Source organism: Culex pipiens, chromosome 1 (assembly GCF_016801865.2).
Source record: "Culex pipiens pallens isolate TS chromosome 1, TS_CPP_V2, whole genome shotgun sequence".
NCBI classification, from domain to species: Eukaryota; Metazoa; Arthropoda; class Insecta; order Diptera; family Culicidae; genus Culex; species Culex pipiens.
Genome location: NC_068937.1, coordinates 47,990,078 through 48,012,374, shown reverse-complemented (window position 1 = coordinate 48,012,374; position 22,297 = coordinate 47,990,078). Strand labels below are relative to the sequence as shown.

The following is a 22,297-nucleotide window of genomic DNA, read 5'->3' as shown; positions in this document are numbered from 1 at the left end:
TTATTACTTAAATGAGCGTTCATGTTATGTTTTTTTCAAAGTGCTTGTTTTTTTTTCGTTTTTCGAATAAAAAAAAAAAACACGAAATTCTAAACTAAAGAGGGTGAAAATGTAAATACCTATTTTTTGGTTTGCTCTTTCCGTTACTTTAAAAAAATTCTGATAGGGAGGTTAAAAAAAATGTATAAAACATTTTGTTTTTCACTTTTAAAATGATTAATTATGTTAGCTTGGTCCTACCTTTTACTAAATTTCACCTCAACAACTGTGAAATCCTCTAATAAATACAAAATTTCCTTGCCTAATGATGTTATAAATTCCTAAAACGTCCACGTTTCGTTTTACGCGCACTTTCAAACCAACAAAGTCAGCCTGGAATTGGCCCGCAATCCCAACCTCTGTGGGAAGACAGGTTGTGGAAGTAGACGACGCAAAGAAAATTGATAGCCCTTTTCCTCTCACAAGTGAAGTGCGGTGGTGGTTGGAAAAACGCGCGAGAAAAAATTGCCTCCCAAGGGGGGAATTGGTTTGCCGTTGGTGTGTAATACACATGTTTGAATAACCTCTCGCACTGTTCGTTTGGTGGTGGGTGGTATCGCTACTTAATTCGAACTAAATGTCACAGTGAGAAAATTAATTATTTATTTCAAATGTTGTAGTTTTCTACAGTAATTTTCATTATTGTTTTCAAACATTTGATAGAAGAATTTAAAGAATTTTATAGTAGTTTTTTTTACCGTGTTACTCAATAAACTCAAACCCAATCGCGTGTGCTGGTTAAAGCTTCTCCCAAGAAATCCTACTCCTTATTCCGGTGTACGATTGCCGCGTCTCACACTTGAACCCGAAATGCAATATTAACTGTCATATAAATTGTGAGTTATGGAGACTGGCCCCACGGTCTCAGCAGCTTTAGCTTCAAGATAGAGTGAAGGGGGGAACGCACTTGACTCTTGAGAGCAGGTTGTGATATGATTCTTCTTCTTGCTATGATGATGTGATGATCCCCACGTGGGACGAAAGGAGGATACTTAATATTTGCTAGTAGACTTTATTTGACTCATGTGGCCTCTCCATCAAAAGACAACGTTAAGGATACAAATACACGAATGATGATGCACAAATAAAAAGTTTCCCATACCGGGAATCGAACCCGGGCCTTCCGGGTGAGAGCCGGATATCCTAACCACTAGACAATATGGGACTGATGGTTGATGGAGGTTCATAAGTGTATGAATGAATTGTTTAACATAAATTGATGAGGAGTTTAAATATGCTTATACAAAAAAAAAAAAAAAAAAAAAAAAAAAAAGGGGTAGTTGATAGAAAAGGTAAAACTGCGTTTTTTAAAAGGGCACATTTTAATATCAATTCCAACTACATTTTTATTTTCTGTCTCAATAAAAGTAATAAGGCCCATGCAAATATTTTTCATAGTTTCTGTCCCTCGGCTCTGGGCGGGGTCAAGAAGAGGACAAAATAAATATAAATTTAAATAACTAGCCAAAGTCTCAATATTAGAATTCAAAAAGTGTTCTAAAATGCATTTTACACTAGTTCAGTTCCCGAGCATGGGTAAATAACAAGGGAAATGCGTAATAATACCTTTCTCTGGTATCAATACCAAATTTTGGTATTCCTGGACCCTTTAAAATTTGTCTTGAGGATTATGCAAGAGCAAAATGTGGTATCATACCAATTTAAGGTATTGTTTTGATATTGAAAAATTGCAGAATTTGTCAATGGTCGAACACCACATATTGGTATTCTTTTGGTATTACAGTGTTTTATCAAATTCCTCTGAAACTATGGGAAAATTTTGACCAATTTTGACAAAATAATTAATTTTGCACTAAAATGATGTCTCAAAGCGAATGCTTTCATTGAAAACCGGAAATTTCAAACTTGATTTTAAACATTTTTGATATACCCCCTAAAGAAATGACTTGAAATTGTGGAAAATTTTCTAAGTCAGGATGGCACATTTTGGTATTATTTTGGTATTAAAGTGTTTTATCAAATTCCTCTGAAACTATGGGAAAATTTTGACCAATTTTGACAAAATAATTAATTTTGCACTAAAATGATGTCTCAAAGCGAATGCTTTCATTGAAAACCGGAAATTTCGAACTTGATTTTAAAATTTTTTGATATACCCCCTACAGAAATGACTTGAAATTGTGGAAAATTTTCTAAGTCAGGATGGCACATTTTGGTATTATTTTGGTATTGAAAGGTTTGATCAATTTTCTCTGAAACTTTGGGATTTTTATTTACCAATTTGGACAAGATAATAAATTTTGCGCTAAAATGCCTTGAAAAAAAACCAAATACTTTGAAAAACGAGTCAATCGAAAGATTATTGAATTTTGGTGAATTTCAATCCAGTTTTATTTTAATAACACTTATTTTTCAATCTTGTTATTTTTCAGAATCTTCAAGAACTTCATGCACAGGCCGTTCATCAATGACAAATGCATTCGGTGTGGTGAAGAATATCACTAAGAACAACATGGAATCATCAGGTGAGTAGATTTGGCTGTTGCATATGGATCATTTCCGTTTTTTCACTAACTGCAACTGCTGCACTAAAAATGGTATGAAAATACCAAATTTTGGTATTACTTGTGCAAATATCAGCGACCAAAATGTGATCTTGGTTGCCCAGTAATAGATGGTAAAATACCATCAAATCATACCAAAATCATGTATGTGCAAGACCACAGGAATACCAAAATCTGATTTTCAAGGGCGCGGGAATACCTAAAAATAAAACCGTGGTAATACCATGTTCAGGTATTCGAGCAATGTTCAAAAATCCAGAAGACCTCAACTTGGTATTGAAATGGTTTTATGTTGTGGTATTATTTTACCTTTGGAATATCATGGTTTGGTATTGTTGTGCCCTTCCACATACTAGACTTTGGTATGATTTCATGGTATTTTACCATCTATTACTGGGCAACCAATGGCACATTTTGGTCGCTGTTATTTGCCCAAGTAATACCAAAATTTGGTATTCCCGTGTTATTTACCCCTGCTCGGGTTGTTTTGCAATCATTAGTTTTCAAAAACTTTAAGATTTGGCGAAAACAATAATTTTGGCGAAAAAAAACTTTTTGCGACAGCTTTAAAAAAATTGAAACAAAATAAAATTAACCCAAACATGATTTAAATGATTCCAAACGCAAGGGACTGCTGAAATTTTCAATGCTTTCTCTAAGAATATATTTTTTGAAAATTGAGTAAGTTACAATGTATGAATATGTACTCAAAATTGTTCATAAAATAGCGATTTTTTTTAAATACACAAATTTTTATAATTTGCAATATGGGTATCACACGATGCGAAATTTGAATGCTTTTTTCACTTTATTAAAGTATTTTTGTAAAATAATAAAACTATCACAAAATAGCGTTTTTTTTCGAAAGTACTAAAATTTTCATAATTGGCAATATGAATATCAAACGAATTGAAATTTTGTATGTTTTTCCAATTTATTAGAGTTTTTTTAAATACCTTTTTTTAAATTGCCGCATATTTTCGAAAATATTCAAATTTTCAAAATATGCAATTTGGGTATCAAACGAATTTAATTTCGTATATTTTTTCAATTCATTAGAGTTTTTTTTAATTCCTAAATATTTACAAAATACCGTATTTTTTCGAAAGTACTTAAATTTTCATAATTTCCAATATGGGTATCAAACAAATTAAAATTTCGTATGCTTTTTCATATTTTTAGATTTTTTTTAGAAAATGCTAAAGAAAAACAAATTATCGTAGTTTTTCGAAAATACTCAAATTTTCAAAATATGCAATATGGGTAAAATTTGAGTTTTTTCGAAAATTATGGTAATTTGTGAAAATTTGAGTATTTTCGAAAAATATGGTAATTAGTGAAAATTTTACTTTTTTAACAAAAAAAAAACTCTTGTAAAGCAAACACAATTTCGGTTCGTTTGGTACCCATGTTGCAAATTATAAAAATTTGAGAACTTTCGAAAATATACGGTTTTTTTTGAACAATTTTAGTATTTAAAAAAAACTCTCTTACTACGAAGATAGATTATCGTTATCGAGCCTCGATAATTTTATCTTTAACAACCTTGGTTAAAAGTTAAAAGTTAAAAGTTAAAAGTTAAAAGTTAAAAGTTAAAAGTTAAAAGTTAAAAGTTAAAAGTTAAAAGTTAAAAGTTAAAAGTTAAAAGTTAAAAGTTAAAAGTTAAAAGTTAAAAGTTAAAAGTTAAAAGTTAAAAGTTAAAAGTTAAAAGTTAAAAGTTAAAAGTTAAAAGTAAAAAGTAAAAAGTAAAAAGTTAAAAGTTAAAAGTTAAAAGTTAAAAGTTAAAAGTTAAAAGTTAAAAGTTAAAAGTTAAAAGTTAAAAGTTAAAAGTTAAAAGTTAAAAGTTAAAAGTTAAAAGTTAAAAGTTAAAAGTTAAAAGTTAAAAGTTAAAAGTTAAAAGTTAAAAGTTAAAAGTTAAAAGTTAAAAGTTAAAAGTTAAAAGTTAAAAGTTAAAAGTTAAAAGTTAAAAGTTAAAAGTTAAAAGTTAAAAGTTAAAAGTTAAAAGTTAAAAGTTAAAAGTTAAAAGTTAAAAGTTAAAAGTTAAAAGTTAAAAGTTAAAAGTTAAAAGTTAAAAGTTAAAAGTTAAAAGTTAAAAGTTAAAAGTTAAAAGTTAAAAGTTAAAAGTTAAAAGTTAAAAGTTAAAAGTTAAAAGTTAAAAGTTAAAAGTTAAAAGTTAAAAGTTAAAAGTTAAAAGTTAAAAGTTAAAAGTTAAAAGTTAAAAGTTAAAAGTTAAAAGTTAAAAGTTAAAAGTTAAAAGTTAAAAGTTAAAAGTTAAAAGTTAAAAGTTAAAAGTTAAAAGTTAAAAGTTAAAAGTTAAAAGTTAAAAGTTAAAAGTTAAAAGTTAAAAGTTAAAAGTTAAAAGTTAAAAGTTAAAAGTTAAAAGTTAAAAGTTAAAAGTTAAAAGTTAAAAGTTAAAAGTTAAAAGTTAAAAGTTAAAAGTTAAAAGTTAAAAGTTAAAAGTTAAAAGTTAAAAGTTAAAAGTTAAAACTTGTAGTACGAATGAAGCTTGAAATTTGAACTTTGGAGTTTGAAGTTTGCATTTTGAAGTTAGAAGTTTGAAGATTGAAGTTTAAAGTTTGAAGTTAGAATAATGATGTGTGAAGTTTGAAGTTTGAAGTTTTCGTTCAACAGTAATGTTATTATTCTCTGCATCAAGCAGACAAATATAATGCTCATAAAAATCAAATTAATTGCTATTATCCTCTGGTAAATTGTCACTCCGAAAAGGTGGGTCACTAATTTGATAAACCTGCCCCAGTAATTTGTCAGCGCACACACACAAACAAACCCACAAACACACACACAAATAATAACGACTTGGCCAAGTCCAGGAACGCAATTTATCAAACCACATTTCAGCTGGTGAATATGAAGTTGTTTTTTCTCTCTCACACTCCAACCAACATGGAACCCACCCGCAAGTTCTGGATTTTGCTCGTCGGCCAATGACAAATGTCCGCGATGACAGTTGCCACCGGTGCCAGGTTTTTTAACGCGTTCCTTCGCGTAAATTTACCTACTCTCCGCCGGGCAAATTTCAATAATAAAATATTTTCCGAAAATTTATTATTATATTTTGTGGTTTCATGAACGAACGAACAAAAAACGCCGTGAATAAAAAGAAGAACCAAAAAAAATGGCGCGACACGTGCGCTGCATAGTTGGCCATGGATGACGGCTATAGCAGTGGCGTGCCGTGTGTCAAATTTATTGCATTTCATCAACACACCGGTCCCCTGTTGGGTGTGTCAGTGTGTGTGTTTGGCAGAACTTGGCAGTTGTGGCGACCTCCTGGTGTTGTTATTGTTGTTGTTTTTGGCACCATCATCATTGTTGTTGTTGTTGTTGATGATGGGGATGATATTATTGGTGTGTACATTTTTTTCGGAATGCGCTTTTGTTGTGATTTATGGATTTGGTTTCGGCCCCAACAACAATAGTGACAACAACTGGGTCGGCGAGCCAATTTTTGCTTTATTACTGCACGTGTGTGACAGACTGGATGCATGCAAATTGAGTTCCACGTGTACTTGCAACAAAGCAATATGGTGTGATGGCCAAACCCAATTTTGATGGGCAGTTTATTGTGACGTGGTGGCTTGTTGTTTTGTACAGTACAACCCCGCTTGCAGGACATAATCAAACTGACAACACATTACACTTAACATGAATTTTGAAAACCATACAATCATTTGGTAGCGTATGTAACAGGGTAAGCTGTATTTATAAAAAGATAACAACACCTGTCAAACTATCCAGAATTCACTGTAGTTAGGTTTTAGTTCCGCCAAGGTGGATAATTTATAATCGCGGTCGTAAATGAGTTTTAACGCGTGATTTTGCGATTGCGGTGTGATGTTGCGGATTCTGGGTTGTCTGTCTGTTCGAGTAGAGACCACCCGGTCAGTCAGTACAGAATAGAGTGTGATAAACATTGTTTTCCACCAAATGGGCTAACCTCAAAATGCTTAGGCACCTCGCGTGGAAGGAAGGCAAGAATTTTGTCTAGTGTAAACGCGCAATAAAACTTGCCTACACACGAGGATCGGCTATAACATGCGATTGTTTATGGCTGTCAAGGTGTGATTTTAGCGAAACTCTGTTTTTAATTAACCTTCTACACAGAAAAAAAATAATGTAAATTTGGAAGCTGCAATTTTGGAAGGTTGAATATTACCTCTTTTATGATGTAATTTTACCTCAATTTAGACTGAAAAAGTGACATTACACCAGAAAAGTGGTAAAATTACACATTTCCAGAGGTAAAATTACACCTTTTTTCTGACATAAAAGATGTACCCCTTCCCAGATGTAATATTACCATGACTTTTTTTTCTGTGTACAACCCAACCGCACCTTTAGATGGCATTCGATCTAAAACATTTTGGAAAATTGAGGGTTTGATTGTTTTACTCAGGTCGACCAAATTATGACCCGCGGGCTCATTTTAGATGATCATGCAAAACAGCCCGTTGACTCTTCAGTAAAATGATTTTATATGTATTTTTTAAACATCAAACTAATGATTTATCTGCATTCCCGAGTATACACAGAAAAAAAAAATCATGGTAATATTACATGTGGGAAGGGGTGTACATCTTTTATGTCAGAAAAAAGGTGTAATTTTACCTCTGGAAATATGTAATTTTACCACTTTTCTGATGTAATGTCACTTTTTCAGTCTAAATTGAGGTAAAATTACATCATAAAAGAGGTAATATTCAACCTTCCAAAATTACAGCTTGCAAATTTACATTATTTTTTTCTGTGTACGATACAAATATTTTGTTCAAAAATCTCAAATTGTAACATTTCAATATGTTTTAATGTGATTGATAATATTTAGTTTCGTCAAAATGTTCATCAAACATATTTTGAAATGGGTTGAAATTTGACTGACCAGAAAACTGTAAAGATAAAAAATGTTATTCAAATTGATGCAAATGTCATAACGCATAATTTTCTTATGAACTGGGCTTTAAATATATTTTGCATATTTTGGATGGTTCTTTTATTACGTAACGCAAAATTTGGGATTTTTGACCAACCCCCCCCCCCCCCCACCCTCTTCGTAACAAATCGTAACAGATGACCGATACCGAGACTTGATACTGTATCTCTTCAGCAAGTTAACTTTGTTCTAGAAAGTTGGGCAAAATTGACTCAGACTCATTGTATGTAGTAAACAAAGAATAAATTCAAGAATGTTTTGAGTTACATACATTTTTCTGAAAAGTGCTGCAAAAAACCTCCAATAGATCTTTTTCCTTTGTTTTGATATGTTTAGAAAACATTTAAAATTCAATAAAAAAAAAATCTTTATACGTGAATTGTTTGATGAACTTATCAACTACGAAATCCTTACACATTAGACGTTAAATTTATCGTCATTTTTTACAATCAATTGTTTACAAAAGTGCGTTTAGGGGACTTGATCCCTGCATTTTTACAGTCACTGGTATCAGCCTCAAGCTTAATTAATTGATTTGTTTTTTTTTTGTACTTGGATTCCTCTAATATAGTTGTGAACTACTTACTGCAGTTTGAACCATTTTGCAAATGTTTTGTAAACAAAAATTACCAGCTTTTGTGAACATGCTCAATTTCGGTCTAAAAAAAATATTTTAAGTTTTTAAATATTTCACACACTAAACTTGTTTTATTTTGAACACAAACGTTAAGGTTCTATGTGAAATTGCTGTTACTTATGGAAAACCAAAAGTTTGGATGAATAAGAAACATTTGGCTTAAGTTACCCCTAACATTTTGGAAATGCATTTTTTTTCAAACCCCTGGCATGATTCGAAGAGTTCATCTGATTAAATACCCTTATCAACCAAAATAATTGAATGTTTAAGCCTTCAATTCATGCTAAATTTTCATAGTTTAGTGAGAAATTGACAGAGTTATATGCGATACAAAAAAGGGGATCAAGTCTTCCCACTCTCCCCTATATGAAAATTTTGTGTTACATATCATAATTTTTCATCAAATCAAATCATATCAATTATAAAACAACATCTATCAAATTTCAAATGACAGATGACTACCCCCTAAGGTGTCACACGGCGTGGCTGGAACAAAATATTATAAAATGAGATACCCCATCGAAGATTCAGACGTGGAAAGTTGTGTTTTACCGGCCTGAATCAGAATCTATAAATGGGTAATTCTCTATCAACGGTACGACCCCTTTCATTTTTGATGATGCGAAAAAAGAGGTGTTTTCCAATAATTTGCACCCTGAAACGGTGATGAGTTAGAAATTTGGTGTCAAAGGGACTTTTATGTAAAATTAGACGTCCGAAAAAAAATTTGGAACATGTAATTTTAAGGGAAATTTAATGTACTTTTTGTATCTACATTGACCCAGAAGGGAAATTTTTTCATTTAGAACAAAATTTTTCATTTAAAAATTTCGTGTTTTTTTTCTAACTTTGCAGGGATATCTTTTAGAGTGTAATAATGTTCTACAAAGTTGTAGAGCCGACAATTACAGCACGTAGTGTGCCATGAGAAAACAACACCAGGTGGCCTAAGTATAGAGGAGAAAAGCAACTCGCGACAAAATTTTGAGGCTAGGAATTTTGACAGGTATGATTTTCATAAGTATTCGTCTCCTTTTCTCTTCCACAGAAAACTGTGGACAGTGTAGCTGTCAAACTAGGCCAAAATGTTAAAGTCACTCACAAAATGAACTTTGAGTGATTTGAGTTCATTCCTGACGTCACGATTTTCTCCTCTATTAGAGGACAAGCTTATTAGGGGGAGAGGGGGTAATATGCACCCCCTAAGGGAAAACGGTGATTTCTCAACCATTACAGCATTACTGTGGAAGCATTTTGTTCGATGTTCTAAAACAACTATTATTCTTCGTCATCCATGTGAAAAAAGTCCTCAAAAACCTCAAAATTGTTCGAAAATATCAAATTTCTAAAAACATTTTTGATTCATTTCAAACAACCATGCGGGGCAATATGCACCGCAACATTGGGGCAAAATGCACTACAACAACAGGGCAAAATGCACCACAACATGGGGCAAAATGCACCGGGTAAAACCAGTTTTCACTAGTCACCACTAGATGACACCGCTGTTTTTACTAAGGAGCTTCACACCGGTGCATTTTGCCCCGACCACGCTTTTTGCAAAAAAAATAATTAAAAATGCATTTTTTGATGTTTTTGGACTCATCTATCTACAGAATAATGAAGATTATGGCAAAAACTATTTACCTCAACACTTACAATATCAATAAATGCTTTTTAGATTGTCCAAAAATCATAATGAAAGTGCAAAGAAAATTAGATGAAAACACAACATTTTAAAGTTTTGCAAATAACTTGAGCTGTTTTTATACTGCGATGCTCAAATTTTTCCAGCATGGTTTAGCAATGTTAAGCTTCCAATTTTTATGATTTTTCCCCGGAAAATTCTTCCAAATACCGAGAAAAGCAGGGGGTGCATTTTGCCCCGGGGGTGCATATTACCCCCTCTCCCCCTATGTTTAAAAACAGATGCGATATAGCCACACTTCAAATTAGGGTTTAGTTTCCTTTAATATTGTATGCCAAAGATGATTAAATTCAACATTTTCAGAAATTCGATATTCTTTCTTTACAAAAACTGGAATATCTCAGCTTAGAATTGATGAAACTTCATAGTTGCTTAGACAAATCTTCAGCGAAAAATTTCCTACAAGATGCAAGTATCCTTACAGATGAGGAAATTTTTGTGTTCAATACCGAGGGAAAAGATTGAGAAAAAGTATAGCAAAAACACGTATTTTTCGACATAAAAGCTACCGGGAAAGTGAAAACAAAGTTTTAAAAGGCCAAATCGATACATTAACTTGTTTATTGGACCACAGACCATCATTTCATAGTATAGCCTATTTGAAATTTTGAGATTTTTAATTTTTTCTTAGCAGATTTTGTGAAACTGTCGAAAAAAATGACTTTTTTCAAAAAATTGCCCTGGGAATATGGTAAACGATTTTTCCGAAAGTTTTCATGTATGAGAGAGTTGTTTCTAACATGATAATCTATCATTTAAGAACTGAGCACATTGATTTCCTCGATTTCGTGTTTTTTTGGGACACGCTACGTTCCCCTAGTATAAAGCTATCATGTTTCCACAATCAGTTTAGCATTTTTTTTAACGGAAATAATCAGGGGTGTGTTTGATGGGCTTGAGCTAGGTAGATGCGCATTTGGCTGAGGGCGCCTACAGTGCATATATGATTTTTAGGGCGCTGACAGTCACTAACTGATATGTGAGGCGCTTATAGTGGAAACGTATTTTTAAACTTAAAAATAAAACAAAATCCTAAAGTACCTAAACATACACATGGTTCTTGATGGTTAATAAACAAAGCGTAGATTAAATTAAAAATTAAAAAAAAAAAAATATGGTAAATTTACCTATTTTAACAAAGTAGTAGAGCAATTCTCTACGAAATCGGTCTTTTTTCTTCAATTTCAATTTTTGTATTTTTTAATCCGACTATAACTTTTTTGGTATGCCCAAAGAAGCCATTTTGCATAATTAGTTTGTCCATATAATTTTCCATACAAATTTGGCAGCTGTCCATACAAAAATGATGTATGAAAATTCAAAAATCTGTATCTTTTGAAGGAATTTTTTGATCGATTTGGTGTCTTCGGCAAAGTTGTAGGTATGGATACGGACTACACTTGAAAAAAATGATACACGGTAAACAAAATTTGGTGATTTTTTTATTTAACTTTTTATCACTAAAACTTGATTTGCAAAAAAACACTATTTTTAATTTTTTTTATTTTTTGATATGTTTTAGAGGACATAAAATGCCAACTTTTCAGAAATTTTCAGGTTGTGCAAAAAATCATTGACCGAGTTATGATTTTTTTAATCAATACTGATTTTTTAAAAAAAAATCGAAATTTTGGTCGCAAAAATTTTTCAACTTTATTTTTTGATGTAATATTGAATTTGCAATCAAAAAGTACTTTAGTGAAATTTTGATAAAGTGCGCCGTTTTCAAGTTATAGCCATTTTTATGTAACTTTTTTCGAAATAGTCGCAGTTTTAATTTTTTTTTAAATTAGTGCACATGTTTGCCCACTTTTGAAAAAAATATTTTTGAAAAGCTGAGAAAATTCTCTATATTTTGCTTCTTCGGACTTTGTTGATACGACCTTTAGTTGCTGAGATATTGCAATGCAAAGGTTAAAAAACAGGAAAATTGATGTTTTCTAAGTCTCACCCAAACAGCCCAACATTTTTCAATGTCGATATCTCAGCAACTAATGGTCCGATTTTCAATGTCAAAATATGAAACATTTGTGAAATTTTCCGATCTTTTCGAAAACAATATTTTCAAAATTTTCAAATCAAGACTAACATTTCAAAAGGGCCAAACATTCATTATTATGCCCTTTTAAAATGTTAGTCTTGATTTGAAAATTTTGAAAATATTGTTTTCGAAAAGATCGGAAAATTTCACAAATGTTTCATATTTTGACATTGAAAATCGGACCATTAGTTGCTGAGATATCGACATTGAAAAATGTTGGGCTGTTTGGGTGAGACTTAGAAAACATCAATTTTCCTGTTTTTTAACCTTTGCATTGCAATATCTCAGCAACTAAAGGTCGTATCAACAAAGTTCGAAGAAGCAAAATATAGAGAATTTTCTCAGCTTTTCAAAAATATTTTTTTTCAAAAGTGGGCAAACATGTGCACTTATTTAAAAAAATGAAAAACTGCGACTATTTTGAAAAAAGTTACATAAAAATGCCTATAACTTGAAAACGGTGCATTTTATCAAAATTTCACTTAAGAACTTTTTGATTGCAAATTCAATTTTACATCGAAAAATAAAGTTGTAAAATTTTTGCGACCAAAATTTCGATTTTTTGAAAAAATCAGTATTGATTAAAAAATTCATAACTCGGTCAATAATTTTTTGCACAACCTGGAAATTTCTGAAAAGTTGGCATTTTATGTCCTTTAAAACATATCAAAAAATAAAAAAAATTAAAAATAGTGTTTTTTTGCAAATCAAGTCTTAGTGATAAAAAGTTAAAAAAAAAAATCACCAAATTGTTTTTATCGTGTATCATTTTTTTCCAGTGTAGTCCTTATCCATACCTACAACTTTGCCGAAGACACCAAATCGATCAAAAAATTCCTTCAAAAGATACAGATTTTTGAATTTTTATGCATCATTTTTGTATGGACAGCTGCCAAATTTGTATGGAAAATTATATGGACAAACTAATGATGCAAAATGGCTTCTTTGGGCATACCGAAGGCACCAAAAAAGTTTCAGTCGGATTAAAAAATACAAAAAAATCGAATGACCGAAATCCTAGAGAACTGCTCAGTACATATATAACTTAAGTTTAATTTTTGGGATTAAAGATTACTATTTTTGCATAATTCAATTCAATTCAATTCATGTTTATTTCTTGTACTTAGCATAATACATTTTGTTTTAACTTATAAACTAGTGTAGAGTTATGGAGATCCTTGCAGCTACAGCATTATCAGTAATCATTGGATTAAACTAATTTGTTATACTTGGTGAGATTTAACGAAAGCAGAAAAATTCAACTACAAAAAAACTGCTAAAATTGCTAATAGGTGGATAGAGGGAAGAGAAACTTAGAGCTATATCACAGAGGGATAAATGTCAGATTTATTCTGACGTCGAAAATCTAGCTCACATCGTGGTTTTCAGACCTAGGCAGTCCCCAGGTACTTCGCCATTAGCTCTTGCAGCGCACAGAACTGCTCAAGCTTAGATTGGCAGGAACTGAGACGGCTAAACATATCCCTCGCCAGCGAGAGAAATTCTGTGAGGGTGAACAGGCCACCATCACTCGTGTTGTCCGGAGCCGGACCGTTTCCGTTGGCCGCCACGCTGGCGTAAGTGCGGCTAAATCCTGGCGGGTTCGGGTTACCGGTCGAGGGACGACCAGTCGAAGTCCTAAGAGGCTGTTGCGTCGCTGGGGTTTTCCGCTTCTCCAGCGCCTCAAGGTACGTCTTCCGCGCGGTGCACCCGCGGTAGTTTGCCGTGTGGTTGCCATCGCAGTTCGCACACTTTACTTTTTCCTTCTGCTGCTCAGCGGTCTTATCCTTGCCCAGGAACTCCTTCCGGGGAAGCGCACAGCTCGCCGTGAGGTGAGCGTCACCACACTTGACGCATTTTGGCGCCAAGGTACAAAACCGGGACCCGTGTCCGAAGCGTTGACACCGGTGGCATTGTGCTGCGTCAGTCGGCCGCTTGGTGAAGTATCTCCACCCGACCAGAAAACCTTCAACAGCCTTCACTTTGCGGAGATCTTGGATTTTCACCGATCCCCGGTCGAAGTACAACAGCCACAGGAAATGATTTCCTGTGACTGTTTTCTTGTGCGAGAGCACCTTGGCCTCTCGAGGGTTAACGTTTTGCTCTTTGAGGGACTTTTTGAGCTCCTCCGGCGTGCTTGGTATGTTGTACCCGCTCAGCACTACTTTGACTGCCGATTGGTCAGCCGGCTCGTGCGTGTAGTAAGGAATGCCAGCTTTCGCCAACGCTTCCATCGATTTCTCAAACATTGGTCGACCAAAGGTGTAAACCTTGACCGACGTTCTGAGAATTCGCATCGCAAATTCGCAATCACCATCCATCAAAACTTTATCAATTTTTGCAGCAGGAAGGTCGAGAACACTGATGGGTGGGTTGCGCTTTAGCTTCGGCGTGGTTTTACCTTGCGCTGGTATTGGTGTGTTAGTTGACGATTGTTTATCATCGTCTCCTTCATCGTCGTCATCGTTGTCGGACAATAGCTCGAAATCGTTTGAGGTTGGAACTGTTAACGTGGAAGTTCCCGGGTTGCTGGTGAATTGACCACCTCCAGATTGCTGCTGCTGCTTGTTCCGGTTGGCCATCTGCCTGGTCACGATCGAGCTCGGAACGGTGACGCTCGAAGTTGACTTACTCGAATCAACTGCCGCCGTAAGTACGATGCTGGGGCGTCTTGGGTCGGGCGAGGAGGACTTCTTAGTGCGGTGTAAAGAACCATTCTGGCCGCGTCCCCGAAGTGAACTCGAGTTGCCACGGCCACGACCGTTCTTTCCCATCGCGGGGAAGTTAACTCGCGGGTAATTTGTTACACTTTAACCGTGAAAACGAATGATATTCGCGGAGCACCAAAACACTTGCTGTTGGTAGCTGCAGTGTTACCAGCTCGATCCATTTTTGCATAAATTTTAGTTTTGGTACGATTTCTGCTGATATTTTTTTTCTGTGATTTTGAATCAATATTATTAGAAATTAAAAAAAGTCTTGTCGCAAAAAGAACGATACACGCCTGTGAATCCGTTGCCGAAACCGCAAGGTTTAAGAGGGCTAGATTATAAGGTGTTACGTCGATTCCGCATTATCAGAAATAAAAGTTATTTTATGTTTTTGATTTTTTTTTTTCATTCAAAAATGTACGCACCTTCCCGCGAATTTATTTTAGGAAAACATAATAAAAAGAATTTCAAAAATTCTTTAACGGTTAGTAAGGTAATTCGCTTGGCTAAACACTTGCTTGAAAGTGTCAAAGATTTCAAGAACCTATAGGTTTGAAAACATTATTTAGTAAACTTCAAATATAAGATCAAAACAGACAAACAGTGACTTTTGCCCTTAACATACACAAACTTCACATTATTTTTGAAAATTCATAAAATTGACTCTAAACCTAGTCGTAAACCCTTTCTTTGTCCCGTCCTACTCGATAATGAAAATGCCCATCCCCCAACGTGGACAAATAAAAATGTTTTGTCTGCAGCGTGGAAAAACGCAACCCATTGCAATGAAACAATAGAATCTTTTAGTTATTTAAAATTTTTAAGGTCGCACCTATCATAAAAGATAACTCTATCTACACATAATTAAATTTTATCCATTTTGGAATTGATAATAAAAACTGACTCTCGCGTATTCAATCCAGAAGTCAGAATTATATATTAACAGGGTATCCAGATCCACGGTAAGTTTCGGAGAACAAATCTAAGATAAAAGTGAATATTTTTTATCGATTTCAATGTATATTTCTATGGAAAAATCACATGAAATTGATAGAAACACGTACATTCATATTTATCAAATTTGTCATGAACATGCCTTGAATGACTTGAACGGGACCATCCATAAACCACGTGGTCACTTTAGGAGGGTATGGTGACTGTCCACGATCGATACAAACAAGTTTTTTTTTTGTATGGACAATTGTCCACAAGGGGAGGGGGGAGTGGTGGTGGAGGTAACAGATTCCCAAAAAAGTGTCCACGTGGTTTATGGATGGTCCCAACTTGAAAATAACATATAAAAAAATCCTTATTCAGTTATCCGAAAAACACAATTACTTAATAAGGAAAGGAGGCAGAATTCTTAAAATAAAGGAATTTCGTACTTTTTTTTTTTATTTCAGTGTATGGCTTTTGAACTTTATCTTTGCAATCAAATCGGAGAAAACAGATTGACTAGCTCTCAATAGAATAATCTGATGCGATTTAGTATTACCTAAAGCGTCCAATTTCCCAGGGTTACAAAATTCCCGGGAAACGGTAAATTTTAAATTTATCCAAAATTGTTCTTATATTGGTTCTGGTTAATATTCTTTAACAAAATTGTATAAAATAGCAACTTAAATGATCAAATTAAGTGCGAGGGTCAATTAATGCCTAAACTGCTTGCAAAAACATTTTCAAGAAAATATATTGATATTCTAAATCTATAGACTGTTTCTAAATTTACTAGTATTTTTTTTGCAGTGATATTTTTCCAATCACAGTCTTTTGACGGCGAGTAAAATGAATCCATGCTTCAAAACCATAACATTGCTATACATTATGGCTCTGTGAACAGTTTGAGAGAATATGATAAAGAATAATATTGAGACGACGTTGAAATGAAAATAAAAAATAATGAAGAAAATATGGATTTGTTGGCAAATTTTTTTTCTTGAACAAATCTTACTTCTTTGAGCTCATGAATAAATAGATAAGCATTGAATTCACCTTAAATATCAACTTTTTCACTTGAAATATCATTTTCATAAAATCACCTTCTACATAATACGAAGTAGTTTTTTTTAATGATTCAGCTTAATAAATGATTTCGTCTAAAAGAATTTTCATAGCAATAAAAGTAGTTCAGTTCATATTAAATCTCTTACGCCCTTGTTAGCTCAAGTTTTTTTTCTTGATATTAAACTGTTAACACTTTTTAACAAATTTGCCAATTTTTTTTATTTGGAATGACCCTCTCTGAGACATCAATTGATATTTTTTTCAATTTTCATCCAATTTGGCCATGGTAAACAAAACCGTAAAAAAACATAATTTGATCTTGGCAGAACAGGATACCTAAGTTTCAAATGATATAACAACAATTTTTGTTTAAAAAACTAACCAGAATTATAATAGTTAATTTTCATTTCATAATATCGTAATTTTTGTTGCTCAACGAATAAACAAGATCCCAGTTGTGAAAGCTTCAGAAACTAATATTTTTTGAAATATTTATACTTTGATATGAAATTTTCAGGCGAACTGAATGGTTATAAGAACAATAAATCGAAATGAATAAAATAAAATTAAGTTTTTCATTACTATTTTTTTGAAAATTTAAAAAAATGTGCCAAAAAGTTAAGAAAATTATGAAATTAGATTATGTGCAATTATCGTTACTTTTAACGGCATTGCTTTATTGAGACAAAAAATTGATATCAACATTTTATTTAATTTCTTTAAAAAAAATAAATATGAGCATTCAAAATGTCTCAGTTAACGCTTCCTATTGTGTAACTAAGCGAAATTTGCATATCTCAGCTAGTAACGAACAAATACTGATATTTTATTATGAGAACTTGTTCCGAAAATTGTTCTTAGAGATCTAATTGATAAAGTCTAGGTTATACAAAGTGGAATCAAATTAGATAATTTAGAAGAATATGTGCAATTTGCATGGATTATGTATATGTATTAGGATGTAACAAAAATTACATTTTGGCGGACATTCAGAGGTTTGTTCCGGTGGTCATACTGAGCTCAAATTCCAAATATGAGCTTGATTGGATGTAACAGGAGCTGGTGCTTTGCATTTGAATTTTAAATGGGATTTAACCCGTAAAAAGATTTTTTTTTCAAAAATGTGATTTTTAAGGCACTTTGGCCACTGAAGCGCTTATTTTCAACATCATTGGCGTGTAGGCCCGATTCTTGCACATCTTTTGGTATATATAACATTGATTTTTGGGGCACCCCGGAGCTCGGTACAGACCTTAAAAGTTTGGCATTTTTTCGAAAAATCGATCCCAGCATAATCAAATGGTGTCTCGGACGCCGCGAGATGCGACGTATATCTTTTTTACGATTCAGTAGCCAAAGTGCTTAAAAAATATAATAAGCATATTGTTTCAATCAATTTTCAGTGACTTTCCAAAGAAAAATCTGATAAGATCGTTATAAAATTCTGAGATTCTTAGAAGAAGTTGCACTTGGGGCTAAATATTATATTCCAATTTACCCCTCAAAATTTCGGGAAATAGACTTTCTTACAAGGTGCAAAATATCAGACCTACCTTATTTATCTAGGAGAACTCTAAATAATCACACCGTGTACATTGTACACTGTATGACTTAATTAAAATCAAACTATGTTTCATTTCCCATATCAGTTCTCGATCTATAAAGTAAACGAAATCACTTAGTAAAGTCCTCTACTAGAATAAAGTTGCCACATAGAGCGATTTATTTTGAGTCCCTATCACTTCGAAAAAAACCTTAACCAGAAGCGAAGATCTCTTTCATCAAAAAATAAAACAGCAATAAAAAAATTAATATTAATGGTACTGATTTCAAAAGTATTCTTTTTTTCAAAGCTTCGGGGTAAATGTTCCGAAAAACTCTACCCGCCAAAAATCATCCTCTGTTAGAGGATACAAAGAGTAAGTCAGCCTACACAAGTCATCTGTTGGAAACATGTTGACAAAGCGATGCATACTCAAATCTACCCATAAGCACACCCCTGTTCAATTTTTTTCAGCCATAAGGGCGCCTCCAGTCAAATTTTCATATTCAGAATATCAATACAATTTTTTAAGTCGTAGGGGCGCCTCCAGCCAAATTTTCATATTGAGAATATCAATACAATTTTTTAAGTCGTAGGGGTGCCTCCAGTCAAATTTTCATATTCAGAATATCAATACAATTTTTTAAGTCGTAGGGGCGCCTCCAGTCAAATTTTCATATTGAGAATTTCAATACAATTTTTTAAGTCGTAGGGGCGCCTCCAGTCAAATTTTCATATTCAGAATATCAATACAATTTTTTAAGTCGTAGGGGCGCCTCCAGTCAAATTTTCATATTGAGAATTTCAATACATTTTTTTAAGTCGTAGGGGCGCCTCCAGTCAAATTTTCATATTGAGAATATCAATACAATTTTTTAAGTCGTAGGGGCGCCTCCAGTCAAATTTTCATATTGAGAATTTCAATACAATTTTTTAAGTCATAGGGGCGCCTCCAGTCAAATTTTCATATTGAGAATATCAATACAATTTTTTAAGTCGTAGGGGTGCCTCCAGTCAAATTTTCATATTCAGAATATCAATACAATTTTTTAAGTCGTAGGGGCGCCTCCAGTCAAATTTTCATATTGAGAATTTCAATACAATTTTTTAAGTCGTAGGGGCGCCTCCAGTCAAATTTTCATATTGAGAATATCAATACAATTTTTTAAGTCGTAGGGGTGCCTCCAGTCAAATTTTCATATTCAGAATATCAATACAATTTTTTAAGTCGTAGGGGCGCCTCCAGTCAAATTTTCATATTGAGAATATCAATACAATTTTTTAAGTCGTAGGGGTGCCTCCAGTCAAATTTTCATATTCAGAATATCAATACAATTTTTTAAGTCGTAGGGGCGCCTCCAGTCAAATTTTCATATTGAGAATTTCAATACATTTTTTTAAGTCGTAGGGGTGCCTCCAGTCAAATTTTCATATTGAGAATATCAATACAATTTTTTAAGTCGTAGGGGTGCCTCCAGTCAAATTTTCATATTCAGAATATCAATACAATTTTTTAAGTCGTAGGGGCGCCTCCAGTCAAATTTTCATATTGAGAATTTCAATACAATTTTTTAAGTCATAGGGGCGCCTCCAGTCAAATTTTCATATTGAGAATTTCAATACAATTTTTTAAGTCGTAGGGGCGCCTCCAGCCAAATTTTCATATTGAGAATATCAATACAATTTTTTAAGTCGTAGGGGTGCCTCCAGTCAAATTTTCATATTCAGAATATCAATACAATTTTTTAAGTCGTAGGGGCGCCTCCAGTCAAATTTTCATATTGAGAATTTCAATACAATTTTTTAAGTCGTAGGGGCGCCTCCAGTCAAATTTTCATATTCAGAATATCAATACAATTTTTTAAGTCGTAGGGGCGCCTCCAGTCAAATTTTCATATTGAGAATTTCAATACAATTTTTTAAGTCGTAGGGGCGCCTCCAGTCAAATTTTCATATTGAGAATATCAATACAATTTTTTAAGTCGTAGGGGTGCCTCCAGTCAAATTTTCATATTCAGAATATCAATACAATTTTTTAAGTCGTAGGGGCGCCTCCAGTCAAATTTTCATATTGAGAATTTCAATACAATTTTTTAAGTCGTAGGGGCGCCTCCAGTCAAATTTTCATATTGAGAATATCAATACAATTTTTTAAGTCGTAGGGGTGCCTCCAGTCAAATTTTCATATTCAGAATATCAATACAATTTTTTAAGTCGTAGGGGCGCCTCCAGTCAAATTTTCATATTGAGAATATCAATACAATTTTTTAAGTCGTAGGGGTGCCTCCAGTCAAATTTTCATATTCAGAATATCAATACAATTTTTTAAGTCGTAGGGGCGCCTCCAGTCAAATTTTCATATTGAGAATTTCAATACATTTTTTTAAGTCGTAGGGGCACCTCCAGTCAAATTTTCATATTGAGAATATCAATACAATTTTTTAAGTCGTAGGGGTGCCTCCAGTCAAATTTTCATATTCAGAATATCAATACAATTTTTTAAGTCGTAGGGGCGCCTCCAGTCAAATTTTCATATTCAGAATATCAATACAATTTTTTAAGTCGTAGGGGCACCTCCAGCCAAATTTTCATATTGAGAATATCAATACAATTTTTTAAGTCGTAGGGGCGCCTCCAGTCAAATTTTCATATTGAGAATATCAATACAATTTTTTAAGTCGTAGGGGCGCCTCCAGTCAAATTTTCATATTGAGAATTTCAATACAATTTTTTAAGTCGTAGGGGCGCCTCCAGTCAAATTTTCATATTCAGAATTTCAATACAATTTTTTAAGTCGTAGGGGCGCCTCCAGTCAAATTTTCATATTGAGAATATCAATACAATTTTTTAAGTCGTAGGGGTGCCTCCAGTCAAATTTTCATATTCAGAATATCAATACAATTTTTTAAGTCGTAGGGGCGCCTCCAGTCAAATTTTCATATTGAGAATTTCAATACAATTTTTTAAGTCGTAGGGGCGCCTCCAGTCAAATTTTCATATTGAGAATATCAATACAATTTTTTAAGTCGTAGGGGTGCCTCCAGTCAAATTTTCATATTCAGAATATCAATACAATTTTTTAAGTCGTAGGGGCGCCTCCAGTCAAATTTTCATATTGAGAATATCAATACAATTTTTTAAGTCGTAGGGGTGCCTCCAGTCAAATTTTCATATTCAGAATATCAATACAATTTTTTAAGTCGTAGGGGCGCCTCCAGTCAAATTTTCATATTGAGAATTTCAATACATTTTTTTAAGTCGTAGGGGCACCTCCAGTCAAATTTTCATATTGAGAATATCAATACAATTTTTTAAGTCGTAGGGGCGCCTCCAGTCAAATTTTCATATTGAGAATTTCAATACAATTTTTTAAGTCGTAGGGGCGCCTCCAGTCAAATTTTCATATTGAGAATTTCAATACAATTTTTTAAGTCGTAGGGGCGCCTCCAGTCAAATTTTCATATTGAGAATATCAATACAATTTTTTAAGTCGTAGGGGTGCCTCCAGTCAAATTTTCATATTCAGAATATCAATACAATTTTTTAAGTCGTAGGGGCGCCTCCAGTCAAATTTTCATATTGAGAATTTCAATACAATTTTTTAAGTCGTAGGGGCGCCTCCAGTCAAATTTTCATATTGAGAATATCAATACAATTTTTTAAGTCGTAGGGGTGCCTCCAGTCAAATTTTCATATTCAGAATATCAATACAATTTTTTAAGTCGTAGGGGCGCCTCCAGTCAAATTTTCATATTGAGAATATCAATACAATTTTTTAAGTCGTAGGGGTGCCTCCAGTCAAATTTTCATATTCAGAATATCAATACAATTTTTTAAGTCGTAGGGGCGCCTCCAGTCAAATTTTCATATTCAGAATATCAATACAATTTTTTAAGTCGTAGGGGCGCCTCCAGTCAAATTTTCATATTGAGAATATCAATACAATTTTTTAAGTCGTAGGGGTGCCTCCAGTCAAATTTTCATATTCAGAATATCAATACAATTTTTTAAGTCGTAGGGGCGCCTCCAGTCAAATTTTCATATTGAGAATTTCAATACAATTTTTTAAGTCGTAGGGGCGCCTCCAGTCAAATTTTCATATTGAGAATATCAATACAATTTTTTAAGTCGTAGGGGT

The 22,297-nt window shown here is 33.2% G+C and overlaps 1 non-coding gene across 1 annotated transcript; it reads right to left on the bottom strand.

Moving 5' to 3' along the window:
* Positions 1-1,132: 1,132 nt before the first annotated feature.
* On the bottom strand, positions 1,133-1,204 carry Trnae-cuc (transfer RNA glutamic acid (anticodon CUC)). The gene has a single exon. It is a non-coding gene; the product is annotated as a tRNA-Glu (tRNA).
* Positions 1,205-22,297: the final 21,093 nt, after the last annotated feature.